This window comes from Dendrobates tinctorius, unplaced genomic scaffold, assembly GCF_039654945.1.
Source record: "Dendrobates tinctorius isolate UK_male_01 unplaced genomic scaffold, ASM3965494v1 ptg000015l, whole genome shotgun sequence".
Taxonomy (NCBI): domain Eukaryota; kingdom Metazoa; phylum Chordata; class Amphibia; order Anura; family Dendrobatidae; genus Dendrobates; species Dendrobates tinctorius.
In genome coordinates, this window is record NW_027361683.1 from 39,815,395 (window position 1) to 39,841,536 (window position 26,142).

The window sequence follows — 26,142 nt, forward strand, 5'->3', positions numbered from 1 at the left end:
GAGGTAGACATCACATGGGCTGATCACGTGACCATGACATCATCGCAGGTTCTGTCTTTAGGGAAAAACCTGGCCAACCATTAATCTGCTGGGAGAAATGTATCTCTCATCCAGTAAAACACCCTTTACTGTACCACAGGCTCCATATATTACTTCATACAGCATAATGGGCCCCATATATTACTTCATACAGTATAATGGGCCCCATATATTACTTCATACAGTATAATGGGCCCCATATATTACTTCATACAGTATAATGGGCCCCATATATTACTTCATACAGCATAATGGGCACCATATATTACTTCATACAGTATAATGGGCCCCATATATTACTTCATACAGTATAATGGGCCCCATATATTACTTCATACAGTATAATGGGCCCCATATATTACTTCATACAGTATAATGGGCACCATATATTACTTCATACAGTATAATGGGCACAACATATTACTTCATACAGCATAATGGGCACCATATATTACTTCATACAGTGTAATGGGCCCCATATAATTCTTCTCCCCATACCCCGCTGCTCTGGTCTCCTCAGTGTATTCTGATCCTCTGCACTGCTTGGCACAGGGACATCATTAACTTTACGTATATAATTGTCCACTTGGACTGATAGTAATAGTGATTTGTTTGTACCCTGTTGTCTGGGGCTGGCCCACTTTATGGGGGTGCTCAGGGCATATGGTTATACACCAGTAAAAAGTATAAGAGGCTCAATGTGACCAGTGCCACCTAGTTTCCTACCCCCCTTATTCTCGTCCTGTTGTTGTAGTTTGTGGCTATTTATGCCCATACCTTTTGTATGTGAGTAATTGAATAATAAAGACTTTTGTACATTTTTATACTGACTTTGTCAATTTTATGTACTATTTTCTTCCTTTGAGCTATGTGCTCCTGTTCTCTATTTTGTAGGATGATATGCTCACTGTACATTATGTAGGTCATACTGCTACGTCTCTATATATATTTTATAGGTGATACTGCACAGTATTTCCTATATATTGTATATACAGGAGTATCACCTATATTGTATATACAGCATTCTGTACACATTATATAGGCGATACTGCAATTATACAAAGCAGTTGCTGTAATATAGATAGACTGCTGTGTATAATTGCAGTGTTACCTACATGACATATATACAATAGTCACAGTATCAGCTATATAATGTATATACACCGATCTATATACATTATATAGGTGACACTGCTGTATATCTAATATATAAAGCTCAATGTGGGTGTGTATGTATGTATTTATGTCCGGGATTGGCATCTGCACCGTCGCAGCTACAGCCACAAAATTTGGCACAGTCACACGTCTGGACCCCGAGAGCGTCATAGGCTATGTTGTGAAGCGAAATTTTAACCCCGCGCGTTCCAATTCACCAAACAATTTTGCCCCTATCTACATAATGGGAAAAAGTGTATGTATGTATTGGCATCTGCACCGTCGTATCTACAGCCACAACATTTTGCACAGTCACACATCTGGACCCCGAGAGCGTCATAGGCTATGTTGTGAGGTGAAATTTTAACCCCACGCGTTCCAATTCATCAAACAATTTTGCCCCTATCTACATAATGGGGAAAAAGTGAAAGGAAAAGTGTTGGAGGCAAATTGACAGCTGCCAGATGTGAACAAGGGGGACTTAAAGAATGAGAGCGATGGCGCCAAAGAGTATATACCATACAGTTGCTAAGGTGGGGCCCTGACATGGGATACTCACCACACACGGGGATATGAATACACACACAAAATGCGCCACACACTACCACGTGCTTCAACACATATACCACCCTCAGCACACATTTCACCACACATACACCAACCTCGCCACATAAAAGTCCAAACACAAAAGTAGTCACTCAAAACTCGCCTCGCTGTCCCAGAGCTGTTTAAAAGATGAAAAATGAGCTGTGATTGGTTGCTATCAGCAACAGTTTTCTTTGTAGACAGTTGTGGTAACTGAGGCCTATTATTCTTATCATTTCTATGGTGTTATCATTCCTCTGTAAAGCTGGAAATAACACAATTTATTACCGTGTCAACACAGACCACCCTCTGACACAGACTGCAGGGGGAGCCCAGTATCACACAGGATAGGATTAGATACACGGCTCAGCAGTCAGTATCACAGAGGATAGGATTAGATACACGGCTCAGCAGTCAGTATCACACAGGAGAGGATTAGACATATGGCTCAGCAAGCAGTATCACACAGGATAGGATTAGATACACAGCTCAGCAGGCAGTATCACACAGGATAGGATTAGATACACGGCTCAGCAGTCAGTATCACACAGGAGAGGATTAGACATATGGCTCAGCAGTCAGTATCACACAGGATAGGAGCAGATACACGGCTCAGCAGTCAGTATCACACAGGATAGAATTAGATACACAGCTCAGCAGTCAGTATCACACAGGATAGGATTAGATTCACAGCTCAGCAGGCAGTATCACACAGGATAGGATTAGATTCACAGCTCAGCAGTCAGTATCACACAGGATCGGATTAGATACACAGCTCAGCAGTCAGTATCACACAGGAGAGGATTAGATACACGGCTCAGCAGTCAGTATCACACAGGATAGGATTAGATACACAGCTCAGCAGTCAGTATCTCACAGGATAGGATTAGATACACAGCTCAGCAGTCAGTATCACACAGGATCGGATTAGATACACAGCTCAGCAGTCAGTATCACACAGGAGAGGATTAGACACATGGCTCAGCAGTCAGTATCACACAGGATAGGATTAGATACACGGCTCAGCAGACAGTATCACACAGAATAGGATTAGATACACGGCTCAGTAGTCAGTATCACACAGGATAGGATTAGATACGCAGCTTAGCAGACAGTATCACACAGAATAGTATTAGATACACGGCTCAGCAGTCAGTATCACACAGAATAGAATTAGATACACGGCTCAGCAGTCAGTATTACACAGGATAGGATTAGATGCACGTTTTTTATGTGCAATATAATCATTATAATTTATTATAACTAACCACAGTTGGTTACTATGCCCAGGCAACGCCAGGCTCTTCAGCTAGTACATTATATAAGTGATTCTGCAACTACACACAGCAGTTGTAGTATCATCTAAATAATGTATATGCAGTCGTCTCATTGTGATATATATTCAGCACATGCGGTGTCTCCTATTACATTCAGACTGCTGTATACACATTACATAGGTGATACTGCAACTGCTGTGTATAGTCGCAGTATCACTTTTATAAAGTATCTACAACAGTATTACCTATATAATGTATATAGACTGGTGTATATACATTATATAGGTGATAGTGTGACTGCTGTATATATGTTATACAAGCAAACGAAAGATGGCCTAGCTATTAGTGGCACTTCCACAATTAAACATATACCTACAAACATACAGAAGCAAATGCCAAATATTTTTTTATATATAGATCTTTATTGAACAATTACAAAACCAAGTCCCGTAGTATCAAGAGTATACATAGTGCTAAGGTGCATGGTGCCACTATAAGTGCAAGCCGGTTTATGTAGATGGTAAGGGAGAGAGGAAAGCTCTTAGAAACAAAAAGTATACATGACATGGTTGCATAGTAGCGCCCCGACGCGAGTTTCACGTTATCTTCTTCCTTTAGGGGTCAGTGGTCGTGACCATGCACCTTAGCACCAGGGGCGTACTGTCAATAGTAGCAGACCACGCAGCTGCTATGGGGCCCGGACAGGTGAGGGGGCCCGGATGGGTGAGGGGGCCCGCGACGGCCGCTGCGGTTTGGCAGCTGTGCTGACACAGTACTATCTCCTTTAATTAAATGTAAGCACCGGCCGCTGTATACCCCCTTGAAGCTCCCCTTTCCTTGTTTCCTGGTCAGCAGTTGGCTGAAGTCTCTGGCTGGATTTGCATAAGAACGCCACGCCTCCTGGCAGCCAGAGAGCAGCACACGTGCATTGCAGAAAGCCGAAAGCAGAAAACATTTATGAGCCTCTCTCACTCAAGACGGTGAGCCCGGCTGGGGGTGGATTTTTTTTGTTAAATGTGTCCCCTCACTGTGCTGGCAGCCTGGCACTTTACATTTGCAATGGCTCTGGCTGCACTTTGCACCTTAGGGAGGGGGGCCCGGCTGCACGCACTGTGGAGGGGGCCCTGCAGGTGTGTGTGTGTATATATATATATATACACACACACCACTGAGCCACCAATGATTTATTCTGCCTTGCTAAATGTCTGTGATATATATTGACAATCAATCAGCTACTTGTTGGCCAATAGCTGATAGCCCATTTTGGCATTTCTTATGCTCACAGGATGATCAGTACAGATTTTTTTGTGTGCATAGATTATTTTTGTTCTCAGCAGCACATACTGGTTACAAAGAAGGATGTGTTACTGAGTGGGATTATTTTTAAACCAGATTGAAAATCATTTTAGTGCAGTATATATGGGCTCCTGGACAGTATTTGGGCCCCTGTGCAGTATATATGGGCTCCTGGACAGTATTTGGGCCCCTGTGCAGTATATATGGGCTCCTGGACAGTATTTGGGCCCCTGTGCAGTATATATGGGCTCCTGGACAGTATTTGGGCCCCTGTGCAGTATATATGGGCTCCTGGACAGTATTTGGGCCCCTGTGCAGTATATATGGGCTCCTGGACAGTATTTGGGCCCCTGTGCAGTATATATGAGTTCCTGGACAGTATTTGGGCCCCTGTGCAGTATATATGGGCTCCTGGACAGTATTTGGGCCCCTGTGCAGTATATATGGGCTCCTGGACAGTATTTGGGCCCCTGTGCAGTATATATGGGCTCCTGGACAGTATTTGGGCCCCTGTGCAGTATATATGAGTTCCTGGACAGTATTTGGGCCCCTGTGCAGTATATATGGGCTCCTGGACAGTATTTGGGCCCCTGTGCAGTATATATGGGCTCCTGGACAGTATTTGGGCCCCTGTGCAGTATATATGGGCTCCTGGACAGTATTTGGGCCCCTGTGCAGTATATATGGGCTCCTGGACAGTATTTGGGCCCCTGTGCAGTATATATGGGCTCCTGGACAGTATTTGGGCCCCTGTGCAGTATATATGGGCTCCTGGACAGTATTTGGGCCCCTGTGCAGTATATATGAGCTCCTGGACAGTATTTGGGCCCCTATGCAGTATATATGAGCTCCTTCCATTTTGACTTTTACAAGGAATATATCAAATTGGATGTAAGTGTTTTACCTTTTCTTTTACTCAAAAAATCAAAGACTAGCTATAAAATTAATTGTTTGACCTATAACATGCATGCCTGGAGTTAAGAGCACCTGTTGATTTTTTTTTTTTTTTTTTTTTTTGGGGGGGGGCCCATTCAGACTTTTGCTATGGGGCCCCATGATTTCTATGTACGCCCCTGCTTAGCACTATGTATACTCTTGATACTATGGGACTCATCCCAGATACTATTTACTGCCATTAACTTCATTTGGAAGCTTTGAGCATTGTAAATTGTACCTTCTAGTATACTTTACCTATTGGATGTATAAGGTCTGTGTGCAGTACTTTCAGTGAGGAGTAGGTTGCTCTATACATCAATTTTGTGAGCACTAACCATGATATCAAATATGTCTGATTGAATACCCATTTTTATTTCTTGGTGCTGAATTTCACACTAGTGTCCTCCCTAAATTAGACCTCCACATTATTGCACTCAATTTGTGTCCATTTGGATATATACTAACTGCTGTTCAACATATAGCAATCTTTGGACTTCCAATGACTGCTATTAGGCCTTAAAAATTTAATCTGACCATATCCGAAAATCTCTTTTTTTCTAGTACTTGGTTTTTGTACATTGACTCTCACAAGCACTAACCGTGCAAATATATGTCCTGAGAGAGTTTAACCCCTTTTCTTGATGTAATGAATATGGGTTAAATTTACATAAGGGAAGTACTTTTTTGATCATTTTTTACCACCTTTTCATCCTTTATATAAAAAGATTTTAATTACTTCTAAAAAGTGATACCAAACATACCATATACTTTAGGTATACAGTCATGGCCAAAAGTATTGACACCCCTGCAATTCTGTCAGATAATACTCAGTTTCTTCCTGAAAATGATTGCAAACACAAATTCTTTGGTATTATTATCTTCATTTAATTTGTATTAAATGAAAAAACACAAAAATAATTGTCCTAAAGCCAAATTGGATATAATTCCACACCAAACATAAAAAAGAGGGTGGACAAAAGTATTGGCACTGTGCGAAAAATCATGTGATGCTTCTCTAATTTGTGTAATTAACAGCACCTGTAACTTACCTGTGGCACCTAACAGGTGTTGGCAATAACTAAATCACACTTGCAGCCAGTTGACATGGATTAAAGTTGACTCAACCTCTGTCCTGTGTCCTTGTGTGTACCACATTGAGCATGGAGAAAAGAAAGAAGACCAAAGAACTGTCTGAGGACTTGAGAAACCAAATTGTGAGGAAGCATGAGCAATCTCAAGGCTACAAGTCCATCTCCAAAGACCTGAATGTTCCTGTGTCTACCGTGCGCAGTGTCATCAAGAAGTTTAAAGCCCATGGCACTGTGGCTAACCTCCCTAGATGTGGTCGGAAAAGAAAAATTGACAAGAGATTTCAACGCAAGATTGTGCGGATGTTGGATAAAGAACCTCCACTAACATCCAAACAAGTTCAAGCTGCCCTGCAGTCCGAGGGTACAACGGTGTCAACCCGTACTATCCGTCGGCATCTGAATGAAAAGGGACTGTATGGTAGGAGACCCAGGAAGACTCCACTTCTTACCCCGAGACATAAAAAAGCCAGGCTGGAGTTTGCCAAAACTTACCTGAAAAAGCCTAAAACATTTTGGAAGAATGGTCTTTGGTCAGATGAGACAAAAGTAGAGCTTTTAGGGCAAAAGCATCAACATAGAGTTTACAGGAGAAAAAAGAGGCATTCAAAGAAAAGTACACGGTCCCTACAGTCAAACATGGCGGAGGTTCCCTGATGTTTTGGGGTTGCTTTGCTGCCTCTGGCACTGGACTGCTTGACCGTGTGCATGGCATTATGAAGTCAGAAGACTACCAACAAATTTTGCAGCATAATTTAGGGCCCAGTGTGAGAAAGCTGGGTCTACCTCAGAGGTCATAGGTCTTCCAGCAGGACAATAACCCAAAACACACTTCAAAAAGCACTAGAAAATCGTTTGAGAGAAAGCACTGGAGACTTCTAAGGTGGCCAGCAATGAGTCCAGACCTGAATCCCATAGAACACCTGTGGAGAGATCTAAAAATGGCAGTTTGGAGAAGGCACCTTTCAAATATCAGGGACCTGGAGTAGTTTGCCAAAGAAGAATGGTCTAAAATTCCAGCAGAGCATTGTAAGAAACTCATTGATGGTTACCGGAAGCGGTTGGTCGCAATTATTTTGGCTAAAGGTTGTGCAACCAAGTATTAGGCTGAGGGTGCCAATACTTTTGTCCGGCCCATTTTTGGAGTTTTGTGTGAAATGATCAATGTTTTGCTTTTTGCTTCATTCTCTTTTGTGTTTTTTAATTTAAGACAAATTAAATGAAGATAATAATACCAAAGAATTTGTGTTTGCAATCATTTTCAGGAAGAAACTGAATATTATCTGACAGAATTGCAGGGGTGTCAATACTTTTGGCCATGACTGTAGCTACCTCTTTGTTTGCAGATCTGTTTTGTAACTTAATTTTCCCATTGAAATTTTAAATTTTATGTAATTTTTTTGTTCAATAAAGATTTATCTATTTTTAACAAAAATATTTGGCATTTGCTTCCGTTTGTTTGTAGGAATATATGAAAATTTTAGGCCACGCCCCCGACCACATCCATTTCACAACTAGTCAAACCCATGTCCACGACCCAACCACACACATTTAGCACTGCTGATCACACTGACTGGTACGGAGGGCACAGTGGCTGTCATTATGGGCACAGTGGCTGGTACTGTGGGCACACTGACTGGTACTGAGGAAAAGAAAGAAAGAACAGAGAGAGAGAAAAAAGAAAACAGAGAGAGAAAGAAAGAAGGGAAAGAAAGAACAGAGAGAGAAAGAAAGAGGGGAAAGAAAGAACAGAGAGAGAACGAAAGAGGGGACAGAAAAAAGAACAGAAAGAAATAAAGAAAAAGGGGAAAGAAAGAACAGAGAGAAATAAAGAAGAAAGAAAAAGAACAAAGAGAAAGAAAGAGTGGGCAGAAGAAAAGAACAGAGAGAGAGATAAAAAGAAAGAGGGGAAAGAAAGAACAGAGAGGGAGAGAGAAAAAGAGAGGAAAGAAATAAAAAGCAGAGAGAGAAAGAAAGTGGGGAAAGAAAGAACAGAGTGAGAGAAAGAAAGATGGGAAAGAAAGAAAGAACAGAGAGAAAAAGAAAGAACAGAGAAAGAAAGAGGGGAAAGAAAGATCTGAGAGAGAGAAAAAGAACAGAGAGAGAAAGAGAGGAAAGAAAGAACAGAGAGAGAGAGAGAGAAAAATTAGGGAAAGAAAGAACAGGGCGAAAGAAAGAACAGAGAAAGGAAGAGGGGAAAGAAAGAACAGAGAGAAAGAAGAGAGAGAAAAAAGAGAACAGAGAGAGAAAGAAAAAAGAAAGATTAGAGAGAGAAAGAAAGAACAGAGAGAGAGAGAAACAGAGAGAGAAAGAAAGATTCTATAAAGATACTATAGCAGCCCGGCTCCCATTGTAGTGCCCACCTGAGCCTCCCGATGCAGGACATATCATGATCCGCTCACATGGCCGACTTCCCCGAGTCCAAGGCGATCCCGCTGTCCGCGCTGTCGGAGGACACAGTGATGGATCTGAAGCATTCCATGAAGTGTCTCCATGGCTCCGTCACAATCTCCTCCCAAAATTACCTCATTTCCGGTCAGCTTTTAGCACGTCACTTCCGGTGGAACATTACGTGCAAATTTTAAAGTGCTCCTCGGGGCTCCGCCATGCACTTCTCTATCCGCGGGAAAAAAAGCTCCTGGCCGGGGCAGTGGGGCAGACTCTCAAAACTGGGACTGTCCCGCTAGATCCGGAACGGTTGGGAGGTATGAATGCTCCCCACCATACACCTTGTACACGTATGGCTCTGCACACCTCATACACACACGGTTCGCCTTTGTATGCCTCGTACACACATGGCTCCGCTTTGTATGCCTCGTACACACACGGCTCCGCTCCGTACACCTTGCACACACGGCTCCACTCCGTAAACCTCGTACACATGCGGCTCTGCTCCGTACAGCTTGTACACACACGGCTACGCTCTGTACACATTGTACACACATGGCTCCACTCCGTAAACCTTGTACACATGCGGTTTTGCTCCATAGACCTCGTACACAAGCGGCTCCGCTCCATACACACGCGGCTCCACTCCATACACAAACGGCTCTGCTCTACTCCGTACACACACGGCTCAGCTCCGTACACTTTGTACACACAGGACTCCATTTTCTACGCCCCATACACATGCAGTTCCACTCCATACACCCCGTACACACGTGGCTCCGCTTCGTACACATGCGCCTCTGCTCCGTACACACGCGGCTCCGCTCTGTTCACCTCGTACACACACGGCTCCATTCCATAGATCTTGTACACACACCCACCGCTCCGCTCTGTACACCTTGTACACATCTCCGCTCCGTACACCTCGTACACACACGGCTCCGCTCTGCACACCCCGTACACACGCGGCTCCGCTGTGTACACCTCGTACACACACGGCTCCGTTCCGTACACCTTGTACACACACGGCTCCGCTCTGAACACCCTGTACACACGTGGCTCTGCTCCGTACACCTCGTACACATGCGGCTCCGCACTCATCCCCGCTCCGTACACACATGGCTCTGCTCCATACACATCTCCGCTTCGTACACACGCGGCTCCGCTCCATACACCTCGTACACGCGCGGCTCCACAAACCTGTGGCTCCGCTCCGTACACCTTGCACACACGGCTCCACTCCGTAAACCTCGTACACATGCGGCTCTGCTCCGTACAGCTTGTACACACACGGCTACGCTCTGTACACATTGTACACACATGGCTCCACTCCGTAAACCTTGTACACATGCGGTTTTGCTCCATACACATCGTACACAAGCTGTTCCGCTCCATACACCTCGTACACAAGCGGCTCCGCTCCATACACACGCGGCTCCACTCCATACACAAACGGCTCTGCTCTACTCCGTACACACACGGCTCAGCTCCGTACACTTTGTACACACAGGACTCCATTTTCTACGCCCCATACACACGCAGTTCCACTCCATACACCCCGTACACACGTGGCTCCGCTTCGTACACATGCGCCTCTGCTCCGTACACACGCGGCTCCGCTCTGTTCACCTCGTACACACACGGCTCCATTCCATAGATCTTGTACACACACCCACCGCTCCGCTCTGTACACCTTGTACACATCTCCGCTCCGTACACCTCGTACACACACGGCTCCGCTCTGCACACCCCGTACACACGCGGCTCCGCTGTGTACACCTCGTACACACACGGCTCCGTTCCGTACACCTTGTACACACACGGCTCCGCTCTGAACACCCTGTACACACGTGGCTCTGCTCCGTACACCTCGTACACATGCGGCTCCGCACTCATCCCCGCTCCGTACACACATGGCTCTGCTCCATACACATCTCCGCTTCGTACACACGCGGCTCCGCTCCATACACCTCGTACACGCGCGGCTCCACAAACCTGTGGCTCCGCTCCGTACACCTCGTACACGCGCGGCTCCGCTCCGTACACCTCGTACACGCGCGGCTCCGCTCCGTACACCTCGTACACGCGCGGCTCCGCTCCGTACACCTCGTACACGCGCGGCTCCGCTCCGTACACCTCGTACACGCGCGGCTCCGCTCCGTACACCTCGTACACGCGCGGCTCCGCTCCGTACACCTCGTACACGCGCGGCTCCGCTCCGTACACCTCGTACACGCGCGGCTCCGCTCCGTACACCTCGTACACGCGCGGCTCCGCTCCGTACACCTTGCATACGCGCGGTTCTACTACATCCACCCTGTAAACCCCTCCTGACCCCACACATAAACTTCCCTTATCCTGCACGATGACAACCAGCACAGCAGAGTGTTATACTGTAGGACTGAGGGGAACCGGAAGTGAACCCGCAGGACCGCGACGACGAACCTCCTCGAGGCGAGCGGGCCAAGTGGACCACCCCCTATACAGGGAGCGTCTGGGGCAAGCCTCAGAGAGACTATCGCCGCGGAAGCTGATACCCGGGGACACAGTAGAGAGAGACCAGAGATAACCACAAGGGTTGCGGGAGGACAGCAGAGGGTTATGATAGGCAGGAACGGATCCAGGCAGACAGAGGTAGACACTGCGGCGACGGGCTGGAGACCGGGGACGAGGCAGACACTAGGAGAGAACAGAGGGAGCAATCACAAGAAGACACTGGGACACAGAGAGAACAGGACAGAGCGCTAGGCTGGAGGAGTGCAGGGCAGAGTGGACCTGAATCAGCCGTGCTAGACACAATTGATAGTCAGGCACCGGGCAGGAGGCGAGACTACCAGATATAGGGCTGCAGGCAGCGCTTCCGGGTCAGGAGGGGCCAGGAGGTGGAGCAGTGGGAACAGGACTACTGGCGCGCAGTGCGCAGGCGCACCCGATGGGCACGGAAGGCCTGCTGCGGCGGCGGTGGAGAAGACGCAGGATGATGCGTGCGCCTTCCGGGAGCGCGCCGGGTGAGGTGGGCGAGCCGGTGTTCGGGAGGCGGGACAGAGGATGCGGCTGCGAGCGGCACAGTGGGAGCAGCGAGGAGCGTGGCAGCGGGTGGCGTGACAGTACCCCCCTCCTTACGCCCCCTCTTCTTGAGACTGGCAAGGAACCTAGCTAGAATGCGGGGGGCCTGGATGTTCTGCCGGGGCTCCCAAGACCTCTCCTCGGGACCAAAACCCTTCCAATCAACTAAGAAGAGGGTCTTCCCTCTAGATCTCTTTACGGCCAGGATGTTCTGGACCTCAAAGACATCCTGGCCAGAGACTGGCTGGGGAGAGTGACCAACAGAGGCATGAAACTGGTTAAAAATGACAGGTTTCAGGAGGGACACGTGAAAAGAATTGGGGATTCGTAGAGAGGCAGGGAGTTTTAGCTTGTAGGCAACGTTATTGATGCGGGCTATGACCTCAAAAGGCCCGATATACCGAGGGCCTAGCTTATATGAGGGGACTTTGAGACGAACAAACTTGGAGGACAGCCACACTTTATCTCCGGGATGGTACAACGGAGAATCCAGACGCCTTTTGTCTGCGTGCCTCTTTATTCTATCCCGCGCTAGTTCAAGTGCAGACTTGGTTTCCTGCCAGACCCTGGAGAACTTCTCGGTCAGAAGGTCGGCTGCCGGCACACCCGAGACAGGGGGTACCGGCAGAGGTACACTGGGATGTTGCCCGTAGACGATGAAGAAAGGTGACTTAGACGAAGACTCGTTGGTGTGGTTGTTGTAGGCAAATTCAGCCCACGGGAGCAGGTGGGACCAGTCGTTGTGGTAAGCGTTGGAGAAGTGGCGGAGATAGGTTATCAAAATTTGATTCGTGCGCTCAGCCTGACCATTAGTTTGGGGGTGGTAGGCTGAGAAGTCCAAAGTGACATCCATGCGTTTACACAGAGCTCGCCAGAAGTGTGAGGTGAACTGAACTCCTCTATCCGAAACGATATGCTGAGGAAAACCGTGAATCCGGAAAACATGGGTAATGAAAATTCTCGCCAGTTCAGGAGCGGAGGGTAACCCAGGCAGGGAGATGAAATGGGCCATTTTGGAAAATCGATCTACAACCACGAGGATGACTGTGTGACCCGAAGACCGAGGTAGATCGGTAATAAAATCCAACGCAATGTGCTGCCAGTGAGCCGAAGGAACCGGGAGCGGGTGAAGAAGACCAGCGGGTAGGTGTCGGGGAACTTTATTCTTGGCACAAGACGGACAAGAGGCGACAAAACTTCGAACATCTTGAGCAAGAGAGGGCCACCAATAATAACGAGAGATGAAGGAGAGGGTTTTCTTGAGACCGCCGTGGCCAGCTAGCTTGGAGGTATGACCCCACTGTAAGACTCGCTTCCTATTGTCCTCTTGAACAAACGTCTTACCCGGGGGCAATGAAGTCAGGTTTACAGGAGCAACCACCATGACCTTGCTAGGATCCACGATGTGCGAAGGCTCTTCCTCACAGTCGGTAACCAAAAAGGATCTGGATAGGGCATCTGCCTTGAGGTTCTTATCGCTGGGGCGAAAATGGAGTTCGAAATCGAACCGAGCGAAGAACAGAGACCACCTGGCTTGTCGGGGATTGAGTCTTTGCGCTGTCCGGATGTACGCCAGGTTCTTGTGGTCAGTGTAGATCCTGACGGGGTGGACCGCTCCCTCGAGGAGGTACCACCATTCCTCCAAGGCCAACTTGATGGCGAGCAGTTCTCTATCACCAATGGTATAGTTTCTCTCCGGGGTGGAGAACGACTTTGAAAAGAAGCCACAGGTGACCAGTCGTCCAGAGGGTGCCGACTGGGAAAGTACTGCACCGGCTCCGATGGCAGAGGCATCTACTTCCAGGGTGAAGGGTTTGTTGGCCTCTGGGCGATGGAGTACGGGAGCCGCTGCAAAAGCTTGTTTCAGGGAGTGGAATGCGTCTTCGGCCTCAGGTGACCAGAAGTGGGGATTAGCCCCCTTACGGATCAGAGCGGAGATAGGGCTGGTCAGGGAGGAAAAGTGTGGAATAAACTGCCGGTAATAATTGGCGAACCCCAGGAATCGTTGGATGGCCTTCACTCCCTGGGGACGCGGCCAGTTTAGTACGGCCGACAATTTTCCCGGATCCATCCGTAGACCAGTATTAGAAATGATGTAGCCCAAAAACGGTAGAGAAGACTGTTCAAAGGCGCATTTTTCAAGTTTGGCATAGAGACGATGCTCTCTCAGGCGCGACAAGACTTGACGGACGTCCTTTCTGTGAGTAGACAGGTCCGAGGAAAATACCAGAATATCATCCAGGTACACCACCACACAAGAATAGAGAAGGTCTCGGAAGACATCATTGACAAATTCTTGAAACACGGCGGGTGCGTTGCATAAGCCAAAAGGCATAACCAGATATTCATAGTGGCCATCGCGAGTGTTGAAAGCCGTTTTCCACTCATCTCCAGGACGGATGCGGATTAGGTTGTAGGCTCCACGCAAATCCAATTTGGTAAAGATTTGCGCCCCTCGGAGACGGTCAAATAGCTCCGGGATGAGAGGGAGCGGATATTTGTTTTTAATTGTAATATCGTTGAGTCCCCGATAGTCAATGCAGGGATGAAGGGTCCCGTCCTTCTTCTTGACGAAGAAGAAACCCGCACCCGCGGGCGAGGAAGACGGGCGAATGAAGCCTTTGGCCAAGTTTTTATGAACATATTCGGACATGGCTTGGGTCTCTGATGACGACAGCGGATAAATCCGACCTCGGGGTGGAGTAGAGTCAGGAACGAGATCGATAGGGCAGTCGTAGGGACGGTGAGGGGGCAGAGTCTCTGCTTCTTTCTTACTGAAGACATCCGCATAGGCCCAATAGGCCGAAGGTAAATCTGGGGATACCGATGTTGGACGAGGGGAGTTACTTGGCTGGACGGAAAGCAAACACCCTCTGTGACAGAACTGTCCCCACCGCACAACGTCACCAGACCGCCAGTCCAAGGTTGGCTCGTGTTTTCTTAGCCAAGGAAGACCCAACAGGATAGTGTGTGATAGGGTCGGCAGCACATAGAAGGCAATCTTCTCTAGATGCAAGGCTCCGACCTGAAGGTCCAATTCTTCGGTGACCTGTGTAACGGACACCCGCAGGGGTTGACCGTCAACCGACGCAATCTGCCGAGGAGTCTTCAGGGATCTGACCGGAATACGAAGCCTCCTGACTGCCTCTAGCTGAATAAAATTTCCAGCCGCACCAGAATCTATGTAAGCCCACTCGGAGGAACGCTTGGGACCTAGATGCAAGAGAACAGAAAGAGTCAAGGGTAGAGAGGAGTCATTGGTACCTAGGGAGGCCTCTCTTACCTGTCCTAGGCGGAGGCGTTTCCCGGACGCACAGGGCAGGAACGCAAGAAGTGTGATGCACTCCCACAATACAGACAAAGACCCTGAGTGAACCTCTCCTGTAGGCGTTGCTCCACCGGCTTGAGGCGATCTACTTGCATGGGCTCAGGTGCGGGAGATGCCGACGCCAGAGCAGGGCGTGAGCGAGGTGGACTGCGGGCAGCGGATGGGACACGAGGAAACCTCCTTTCCCTGGCGGCCTCTCGAGAACGCTCCTGGAAGCGCAAGTCGATGCGGATAGCCAGGGAAATTATATCCTCCAACGAGGTTGGAGTGTCCCGTCCCGCCAATTCGTCTTTAATTCGACCTGAGAGGCCCCGCCAAAAAGCTCCTACCAAGGCCTCATTGTTCCATCCAACCTCGGAGGCCAGGGTACGGAAGCGAATGGCGTATTGATCCACGGAGAGCGTGCCCTGTTGCAGGTTAAAAAGTGACTCTGTGGCAGAGGCTACGCGACCCGGCTCGTCGAACACCTTGCGAAAAGAGTCGAGGAAGGTGGAGAGTTGGGAGACCAAGGGGTCATCACGCTCCCAGAGGGGGTTTACCCAGGCTAAAGCCTCACCCTCCAAATGGGACACGACAAAGGCCACCTTGGCTCTGTCGGTGGGGTACTGTTGAGGCAATAGCTCAAAATGGAGCTGTCACTGATTTAAAAAACCCCTGCACGACTTAGAATCGCCACCATAACGCGGGGGTTTTGCCAAACGGGGCGGCGGATGGGATACCGCCGCCTGGGCCGGGGTCGAGGCCACAGATTGCAGGGCAAGGAGACGATTATCTATGGAAGCCATATAATTCAATATATGGGCCTGGGTGTCTCGCTGCTGAGCCAGCTCCTGTTGGAGACTGCCCAGCTGGGAGGCGGTCCCAGGATCAGAGGCCTGTAGAGACGACAAGCGGGACTCCATGGACTTAAGGAAAGACATTATCCTTGCTTGATTCTCCCTTAGGAATAGGAGCTCCTTTTGGGTTGGGGTCGGGGTACCAGCGGGGTCCATGGCCTGACTATACTGTTATACTGTAGGACTGAGGGGAACCGGAAGTGAACCCGCAGGACCGCGACGACGAACCTCCTCGAGGCGAGCGGGCCAAGTGGACCACCCCCTATACAGGGAGCGTCTGGGGCAAGCCTCAGAGAGACTATCGCCGCGGAAGCTGATACCCGGGGACACAGTAGAGAGAGACCAGAGATAACCACAAGGGTTGCGGGAGGACAGCAGAGGGTTATGCTAGGCAGGAACGGATCCAGGCAGACAGAGGTAGACACTGCGGCGACGGGCTGGAGACCGGGGACGAGGCAGACACTAGGAGAGAACAGAGGGAGCAATCACAAGAAGACACTGGGACACAGAGAGAACAGGACAGAGCGCTAGGCTGGAGGAGTGCAGGGCAGAGTGGACCTGAATCAGCCGTGCTAGACACAATTGATAGTCAGGCACCGGGCAGGAGGCGAGACTACCAGATATAGGGCTACAGGCAGCGCTTCCGGGTCAGGAGGGGCCAGGAGGTGGAGCAGTGGGAACAGGACTACTGGCACGCAGTGCGCAGGCGCACCCGACTGGCACGGAAGGCCTGCTGCGGCGGCGGTGGAGAAGACGCAGGATGATGCGTGCGCCTTCCGGGAGCGCGCCGGGTGAGGTGGGCGAGCCGGTGTTCGGGAGGCGGGACAGAGGATGCGGCTGCGAGCGGCACAGTGGGAGCAGCGAGGAGCGTGGCAGCGGGTGGCGTGACACAGAGTCCTGCATACACCGAGGCCTGTGTGCACAGGACCTGTGATGAGGTCACATGAAGGGAGAAGTCAGGGGTCACATTATCAAGGGGCCCTGACTCCTCCCCTGTGACCTCATCAATTACAATTTAGCCTCTGCATGCTAAAAGCAGCACCAGCGTAAAGAGGCTAAATTGTATGTGCTGTGGGTAGCAGAGCGCATATGCCGCTCCCTGTGCACAGCAGCTTCCTGCCACCTAAGGCAACAGTCTCAGCTTGCCTCATTATAGGTGCGCCCCTGTATGCATGTTTAGGAACCGTGTGCCGCATCAGTATCACACGTACCGTTAGCGCTGTTCCCGGGTGCTGAAGACGGCTTTCATCATTGTCCCCTGCTCAGCGCTAGCAGGTGGCAATGTTGAGAGTTGTATTTAACTGATAACAGCGATAGCAGGCGGCGTTTGATGGGAGTATTCATCACCAACCGCCTGCACTATAAGTTAATACATTTTGAAACAAACTGACTTGGGTTGCCCTGTGTTTTTGATAAACAGGCAGGCAAAACTGACAGCTGTGGGCTGCAACCGTCAGCTGTCAGCTTCAGCAAGGCCGGTTATCAAGAACAGAGGGGTCCTCACGCCGTATTTAATAATTATTTAACCCCTCTCTGCCATTGGACATACTATTCCATCAATGTGACCTGAGACTTAATTCCCATGGACGGAATAGTACGTCACGCCCTTTAATGCAACATCGCAACTTAAGCCTCCCGATCGCTGTGATTGGCTGTTCAATTCTAAACAGCCAATCACAGCCTTTCTCATTGTTTCAGCCAATGAGATCATCTGAAGTAATGAGGTCCCAGGCTAGGATCAAGTACCGCATCGATTGCGCCAATCGCAGGGCACAGCAGCGGTGTTACCGATACCTGCATAGGATCGGTGCTGTAATAGCACTGATTCTATGCTGGTGCCTAGAACAGGCCCTGCAGCTGCTGATTGGTGCGATTGATGTCATCATCGATTGCAACAATCACAGGGCACAGCTGCAGTGTGACAGCGCTGTGCCCTGCTGGTGACCTGTCTTGGATCGGAGCTGTGAGCTCCGATCCTAGGCTGTTGCCAGGGTCACCAGGGAAAGCTCTGATTGGTGGGATCAATGTTATGATCGATCCCATCAATGACAGGTCACAGCAGCGGTATGACCGCTCTGTGACCTGTCTGTCACCTGCCTGTGACCATACTGCAGGGGTCCTCACACTAGCTGAGGATTCCTGCAGAGTGGCCACACTGCCAGAGCCTCCTGTGCTGAGATTTGTGGTGCCACAGCAGCCTGTGACACCAAAATTCCTGCTGAAGAAAGAAAAAAAAAAGAGAGACTACAACTGTATGTGTTGATACCTGATCCCTGCCCAATCTTTCTTCATCCACCCCGGTCCCCCCATCCCCCCTCCTTTCCCCCTCTTTTTGCACCCCTCCACCCCCCCTTTGCGCCACCTCCGTGCAGCTGCCGAGCGTTGATTGGTGACGCAGTTCACCGATCAACACTCGTGCTTGCATTTTTCCCTCAGCACATCCCGCAGCCACCAAACTTTGGTAAGTGACGAAGTTCACTTATCAGCACTAGGACCTGCCGTTTTCCTTTTTTTTCACCCCCTTTTGCACCACCTGACTAAAACCAAAAGTGTTGATCCCTGAACTCTGCCCGATCTCTCTTCATCCACCCCAATACCCCCTGTAATGTAGCGCTTAATGTTTGTGTTGGGGACACTCGGCAGCCAATTAACAGGGTCCGGCACGGTTTTTTCACATAAATCGTCCATATGGTTTATTTTTATACGGCATAAACCATGGAAGCAGGAAGATAAGTAACAGTCTTATATCAGACAGATGAATGTTCATAATAGAGCTCCGCTGTCTTAGCCCTGTGGTCACACAGGCTGTGCTATGTCCAGCACGCAGGCTCTATAGCCTAAACACAGTTATTTCCCCCTGTCTGGAGTTACCTCTTAGTTGCTCCTTATTCAGGACGTCTGTCCCCTCTTGGGGACCGTCCAACACACACAGGCCTCACCGGGTCCAAAGTCTTGCCACGTGCTCCAGGGATCCGATCCTCCTTCCAGGATCTCCCAGCACATACCTTAGAGGACCTTGCATTCTGCACCATTCAGGTACACACACTCTCTGCTTGTGACCCCCCCCAGTCACATTATATGGTCCATAACCACGCCCACAGGTGAGGTATGGATCACATGGTCATGACCTCACTAAAGGTCCTATTCCACACAGCCATACACACATAGACTTTACTTTGGGAGTTCAGATACACGCCCCTGGGTGGGTTTGTAGGTGACTGGTCCCACCCATCTCACCAAGTCATCTGGAAGCTTCCCTATTGTAAACAGAAACCATCAGCAGTACCTCTGCTGATCAATACACGTTCCAGCTTCCATCACAGGGCCACCCACCCTGTGATACATATCGGTCATTTACAAACCTGCCGCTTATCATTTCTCCATCACAATAATGGAAATGCCTGCATGCATGTCCTGGGATGCCCACATAGCGCCCCCTAGCTATCACAGGGGTCACTGCACCACACCCCCTTCCCCCTCTTTTTCCCCCCTCCACCCCCCCTTTGCGCCGCCTCCTTGTGCACATTTAGCAGCCGCCGAGTGTTGATTGGTGATGCAATTCACTTATCAGAGCTCGTGCCGGCTGTTTTCCATTTTTCTTTTTCACCCGCCCTTGCGCCACCCCCGTGCGCACATCCAGCAGCCGCCAAATTTTGATAAGTGACGCAGTTCTCTTATGAGAGCTAGGGCCTGCTGTTTTAGACTTTTCTTTTCACAGGCATTTTTTTTTCTCCCTATTTGCTGTTTTCCTTTTAGCTTTTTCTTTTCAGAATAGTTTGCACCAAGCACTGTCCCCCCACACATAAACAGAGTTATAAATAAAGTGCACCATATTCACAAAAAAAGTCTTGCCCGTCACGTTCGTCCCAACAATGCTATTCATTGGAGGAGGCATATGCTTTCCTTGCCTCCGACACTGATAGCGAGGGAGAGGATCCCACATTTCTATACTTTTCGGATTCTTCCTCCTCCTCACTTGCTCTTCCTCCTCCTCATCTTCCTCCTCGGGTCCTGCGGAACCGCCATGCAGACGCCCCATGACAGAAGATGAGGCAGCGCCGGCCATTCTAAAAGCTGAACCAGTGCACCCCATTGCGGACCCTGTGTGGACCTCGCCCTCCGAAAATTACAAGCCACTGATTCCTGATTTTGTGGTAGAATCAAGAATCACCAGCCTCACAGAAATAGACTTTTTCCAAGTCTTTTTCTCTGAGAATTTTATTAACCTCTTGGTGGAGCAGAATAATTTGTACGCTTGCAAATTTTTGAAACAAAACTCCGGTTCATCATATTCTAACTGGTCTCCTGTAGGCGCAGTTGAAATGATGTAGTTTTGGGGCCTGGTCCTCCACATGGGGATCCTGAAGAAGCCAGAACTTCAGCAATATTGGAGTGTTGATATTTTATACAACACTATAGTGTTCCGAATGGTCATGGCCTGGACACGTTTTGAGGCCATCCACAAATTCCTGCATTATACTGATAATGCACAGTGCCCACACGAGATGACCCCAACTTTGACTGTCTGTTCAAAGTTTGGCCGGTCATCGAACACTTCAACAAAAAGTTTGCTGAAGTGTACGTGCCAAAAAAGGAGATCTGCATGGATGAGTTCTTAATCCATTTTAAGGGAAGGCTCAGATTTCGTCAGTACCTGCCCAGCAAGAGGGCCAGATACGGAATCAAACTCTATAAACTGTGTGAGAGTACCTCAGGGTATACCCATAGGTTTAGAGTTTACGAAGGAAAGGACACCAGGATTGAACCCCCTGAGTGTCCTCCTGTCCTGAGAGTGAGTGGGAAAATTGTGTGGGATTTGGTGCACCCACTGCTGGAAAAAGGTTATCACCTCTACACCGATAACTTTTATACCAGCATCCCACTCTAAAAATCCCTCTCTGTGCGTGGTACCGCAGCCTGCAGTACTGTCTGCAAAAATCAGAGAGGCTTCCTGAAGACGCTACTTGGGCAGATGCTCAGAAGGGGTGACAGCAGAGCCCAATATCTCGACCATCTGCTGGTGGTCAAGTACAAGGATAATGTCACGATCCATTTTTGGATCTGTGGCAGACTTGGCTTTTCATATTAAAACTTTCTTTCTTTCAGGTCATCGGGGGGGGGGGGGGTTGTCAGTTTCCCCCCGGTGGCCTGCTGGTGTAATTACATTGCTATTGGGTTTGCTGATGTCTATGGTGCCACTCCCACCTTCCTTCAAAAGGTCACTTGATGCAATCAGCAGATTGTTGGTTATACAGGTCTTTTTGGACACTAACCATGCTGAAGACAGGAGGTTGCTGGTGCAGTGGTGCATCAGCTGAATGCTGTTATCTGGTGCCTTACTCTGCTGTGCGGGGCATTACAGCAGAAAAAGCTAAGTGTTGTTTTTGTGTTTCCTTTTCCCTGTGGTGTTTGTCTTTCCTTACCTTGTGTTGTCTTAGTGCAGTGGTGGTACCAGTGTCTTCACTTGCCAATTCCCTACTTAGAGATAGGAGCAGGGCAAGTGAGGGTTTAGGTATCCTGCTCGGCGACGGGTTGAAAAAACCCATATAGTGATGTTAGTAAGAACAGGGCACATCCTCAAGTGAGTGCAAGAGGTGTTCATTTCCCCGTTCCCTATTGCAGGGCCCACTGTTGTTAAAGTTTTCCCTGGTGTTTCCTGGTGTTTTTTGTTTTGCCGTTTACAGACCGACTGATTGGTGGGTCGTGTCACACTTGTCCAGTCACTCCGTGACAGACAAGAGGGATGTCCTTCTCTAGATCACCATACACGGTGATAGCAGCGCCCTCAGCACTGTACGAGGTACCTCTACACAGGTCTGCAAACTGGACTGTGTAGTGGGGTACAACAAAAACATGGAGGGCGTTGATCTCTCCGATCAACTCCTCCAACCTTACAGTGCTTTGAGAAAGGCCAGGGTGTGGTACAAAAAAGCTGGCCGTGCACATCGTACAAATGGCAATGCTCAACGCTTTAACGCTTTTCTGCTGTCACCACACCGATACATCGTACTTTTAGTTCCAGGAGCTAGTGGTTAAGGCCCTGATGTTTGGCACTCAGGAAAGAGCAGACCCCAGTACTTCCAGAACTGCAGGTGCTCGTATTGTACCAGGACAGCATTTCCCGGGGGAGGTCCTGCAAACTGGAAAAAGAGGTAAGCTGCAAAAAAGGTACCGAGTGTTTTACAAAAAGGGGAATACGCAAGGACACCATTTATCAATGCCACAATAACAAATAATAATGACTATATATATTAGAAAAGTAATAATTTTTATTGTAAATGCAAAAAGACACACAACAAAGTCTAGAGAAAATTAAAAACAATTAAAAAAGGCAAAAAGTTGCCCACGTGAAAACACCCCTCAGGGTCCATGTCAAGACCTTGACCCGTCCTCCTCCAGTGTGCTAGAAACAAGGTTTTCTTAGAATAAATTTAAACATGCATGAACAATCAAACAATAGACCATAAGTTCACACAACATATGTACTTGATCTAATAGTCTTTTGAATGTATATCTTGCAAACCTGGGGTGTGAACTTATGGTCTATTGTTTGGGGGCGGCTGGTATCCTCAGGGTGGTGGTAAGGGGCCATGGATATTGGTCTACCAGCCTTAAAACAGCAGCCCGCAACTGCCCAGAAAAATGCATATATTAGATGCGCCAATTCTGGCGTTTTGCCCTCATTTTCCCACTTGGCCTGTGGTGGTGGCAAATTAAGTTCATATTTGAGGGGTTGATGTTGTTAGGTGACATCAAGACCATGGCTTAGTAATGGAGAGGCATCTATAAGATACCCATCCATTACTAATCCTATAGTTACATGAGAAAAAATAAGACAGCCAGAATAAAGTCCTTTATTTGAAATAGCAACAAAACACCTTTACTTTTGTGTTTAAAAATAACAACCAAGTTATACTTACCTAACACCTAATTCCATTGAAGCCCTCGTCTCCTATAATAAAACAAAAATAAAAACAACCACATCCTTTACCTTCATAGTTCTGTCCCATGCCGTAATCCATGTCTGTGGATAAATATTTTTCAACCTGGACAGTGCCAAAATGCGACCTTCCAGGCTGAGAACCACTGAGGAATGAGGTGCTGCAAGTGCAGCGTCAGTAACCAGTGGTGACGCCATCAATGTTACAGCTGATGACTGAGGCTGCGTTCCCAGCCAGGAACCTGAACTGCGGTGACTTCAGCACTGTGAGAAAAAGTCAGTGAATTCACCACAGTTGACAGTGAGTTCACTAGTTTCTTGTGGTGAACTCACTGAGCTGAACAGCTGTGAAGTCACTGACTTTTTCTCACGTGCTGAGGTCACTGCAGTTCAGGTCCCTTGCTGGGAATGCAGCCTCACTCACCTGCAGTAACCTTGACAGGTGAACAACGGACAGGTGAGGGATAATGTTGTTTTTTAATTTTCTTTTATTACAGGAGACAAGTCTTTAATGGAATGGGCGTTAGGTGAGTATAACTGTGTTTGTTATTTTTAGATAAAAAAAGGAAAAGTGTGTTTTGTTTTATTTCAAATTAAGGACTTTATTCTGGGTGTGTTCTTATTTACCATATGACTATAGGATTAGTAATGGAATGGCGTCTTACAGAGATGCCTCTCCTTTATTAATTCATGGGCTTAATGTCACCAGACAATACAAAAGGTGGCATCATCCCCACAAATATGAACCCCACTTGTCACCGCTACAGGGCAAGTGGGAAGAGCTGGGAAAAGCGGCAGAATTGGTGCATCTAATAGATGCGCCTCTGGGCTGCTATTTTTAGGTTGGGAAGGGAGGGGGCAACATCCATGGCCCCTTACCAAACTGAGAATACCAGCCCCCAGCTGTCTGTTTTAGCCTTGCTGGATGTCGAAAATAAGGGGGGACCCCACGTCGATTTTTAAAATTATTTAAATAATTATAAAATACGGCATGAGCACACCTCTATTCTTGATAGCCAGCTTTGCTAGAGCTGACAACTGAGGGTTCCAGCCCGCAGCTGTGAGTGTTGCCTGGCTGGTTGTCAAAAATACAGGGTAACCCCACATCATTCATTTATTTATTTATAGCGCAGGCGGCGGCTGATGAATACTACCATCAGCCACCGCCTGCTCTCGCTGTTAACATATGAAGCAACCAGAAACAAAGACGTTTTATAGCAAAAATGTGATTACACTTTATTAATTTAGCATAAAAATGACATACAATGTAATATAAGTGAAAAAAGGATGATTGAGAACCATACTTCCCCGGTGACATATAATAATTATGAAGCAAAAAAGTGCAAGTATATAACATTACAACCTATCAAAAAAGGACAGGGAACCTCCAAATAGCAGAATACTGGTCAATGTTGTATATCAAGTGTAGTGCAGCGGTAGCACACTTGTGCAGTGAGGAGGCAGTGACCCAGCAAAGTTCAAAGCTAAAGTCACTACACAATATTATTGTCCAACTCATATAAATGCATAGCATTAATGTCCAGTTCACATAAACACAGGACACGATATCCTCCGGATCGCAGCCGGGTGCATATCCTTGATTACAGTCACTAAACACACTAGTCCTCCTCTGACCTGTTACCATGGGTGACTGCACCGCTGTGTTCATGTCTCTTTACTCACAGCATTTCACAATGATATCTTCCAGTTTACAGTCACTAAACAAGCTAGTCCTCCTCTGACCTGTTACCGTGGGCGACTGCACCACCGTGTTATCAGCTTTTCACAGGACACGACATCCTTCAGTTTACAGTCACTAAACACGCTAGTCCTCTTTTGACCAGTTGCTGTGTGCAACTGCACTGCCGTGTCAATGTGCTACTCATAGCATTACATAGGCCACGCTATCCTCCAGTTTACAATCACTAAACACGCTAGTCCTCCTCTGACCAGGTGCCATGGCCGACTGCACCACTTTGCAAGTTGTGGGTGCCAGGCATCTCAGTTCCCTTGGCTGTTTGGCTCCGCTGGCCTGTGTTGCCTCCCACAGTTGGAGCGCTGCAGAGCCGACTGCTCTGTCCTCCTCCAAACACCAGACTGACACTGACTGACCCTGACACACCCAAACCCATCACTGCACGGCTTTTAACAATGAAACCTGTGGCCTTCAGCCACATGGAAAACCCAGGCCTGGAATGAAAGGAACTGCACGACTATCATCCTGCAGACTGTTTCACAACACAACATCCCAGGGCAGGTTTTCCCTACATCTGCCTTGGACACTAGCATGTCCAAGACTACACTTATTTTTATTATTTCTAGTCTGCATTGCAGTCACCGCTACGCCCGTGACTGCCATGCATTCCTATGGCCTTCATACGCCTCCATGCACATCCTGGGGAGAACACACAGTGACTCCTATCTGTGACATTGACCGCTGCTTCACGCAAGATATAACACATACTTGTGAACAATGGACAAATGTGAAGACACCGGAGTATATCTTAATTACCCAGACGACTATGTTTTTTCAAACCAAGAAGAAATTACTTTTAATCTGTATATTGGCTTGTGGATTTAAGTGTTTATCTCTGGTGGGTCAAGAAGATAGACGTGCATACCATTTAACATACTACGTAAGTCTGTAATAGTGACTTCTACATAGTGTGTGTTTATCTTTGTTTATTGTGTGCTCATATGCTAATTGTGTATTGTATTCTATAACCAGCTTATTCTCTTTGAAGGTAGATAGGAAAAGGCTGTGAGGATGGACTGAAGGACACTGGGTAAATCTAAAAATAGATCACATGCCTCCGGTATAAAAAGACTCAAGAGACTGAGAGAGCAGCTCTCATCTCACAGAGCTACTAGTTGGACATTCTGCAAAGCACTAAACGGACGAGAGGACGGCAGCCAATTCTTCATGGCACTGTTACGAGGGACACGGATCTATTATCTATAGGAATCAACCTAGGGGTTGTCGGCTCCGGTTGGAAGGACACAGACCTGAACCAGTGACCATCTCTTAACCATGGATATGTTTGGAGAAAGCCAGGTTTTGGGACCTGCCGGTCGCCTGGTTCCATGGAGATGATCTCGTGTTAACTGGCTTTGGACCTTGTACGGACTCTATGGACTGTTGTCTGTCATCTCCCAACGCTTATAAAAGAAACAAAACAGGGCGCATCCACTGTGTGAAACCTTTAAA

General features: G+C 48.1%; 1 long non-coding RNA gene across 1 annotated transcript; it reads left to right on the forward strand.

Moving 5' to 3' along the window:
* Positions 1–3,979: 3,979 nt before the first annotated feature.
* Positions 3,980–25,841, forward strand: LOC141076430 (uncharacterized). The gene is made up of 3 exons (XR_012227483.1): positions 3,980–4,036; positions 22,011–22,146; positions 25,679–25,841. It is a non-coding gene; the product is annotated as an uncharacterized lncRNA (long non-coding RNA).
* Positions 25,842–26,142: the final 301 nt, after the last annotated feature.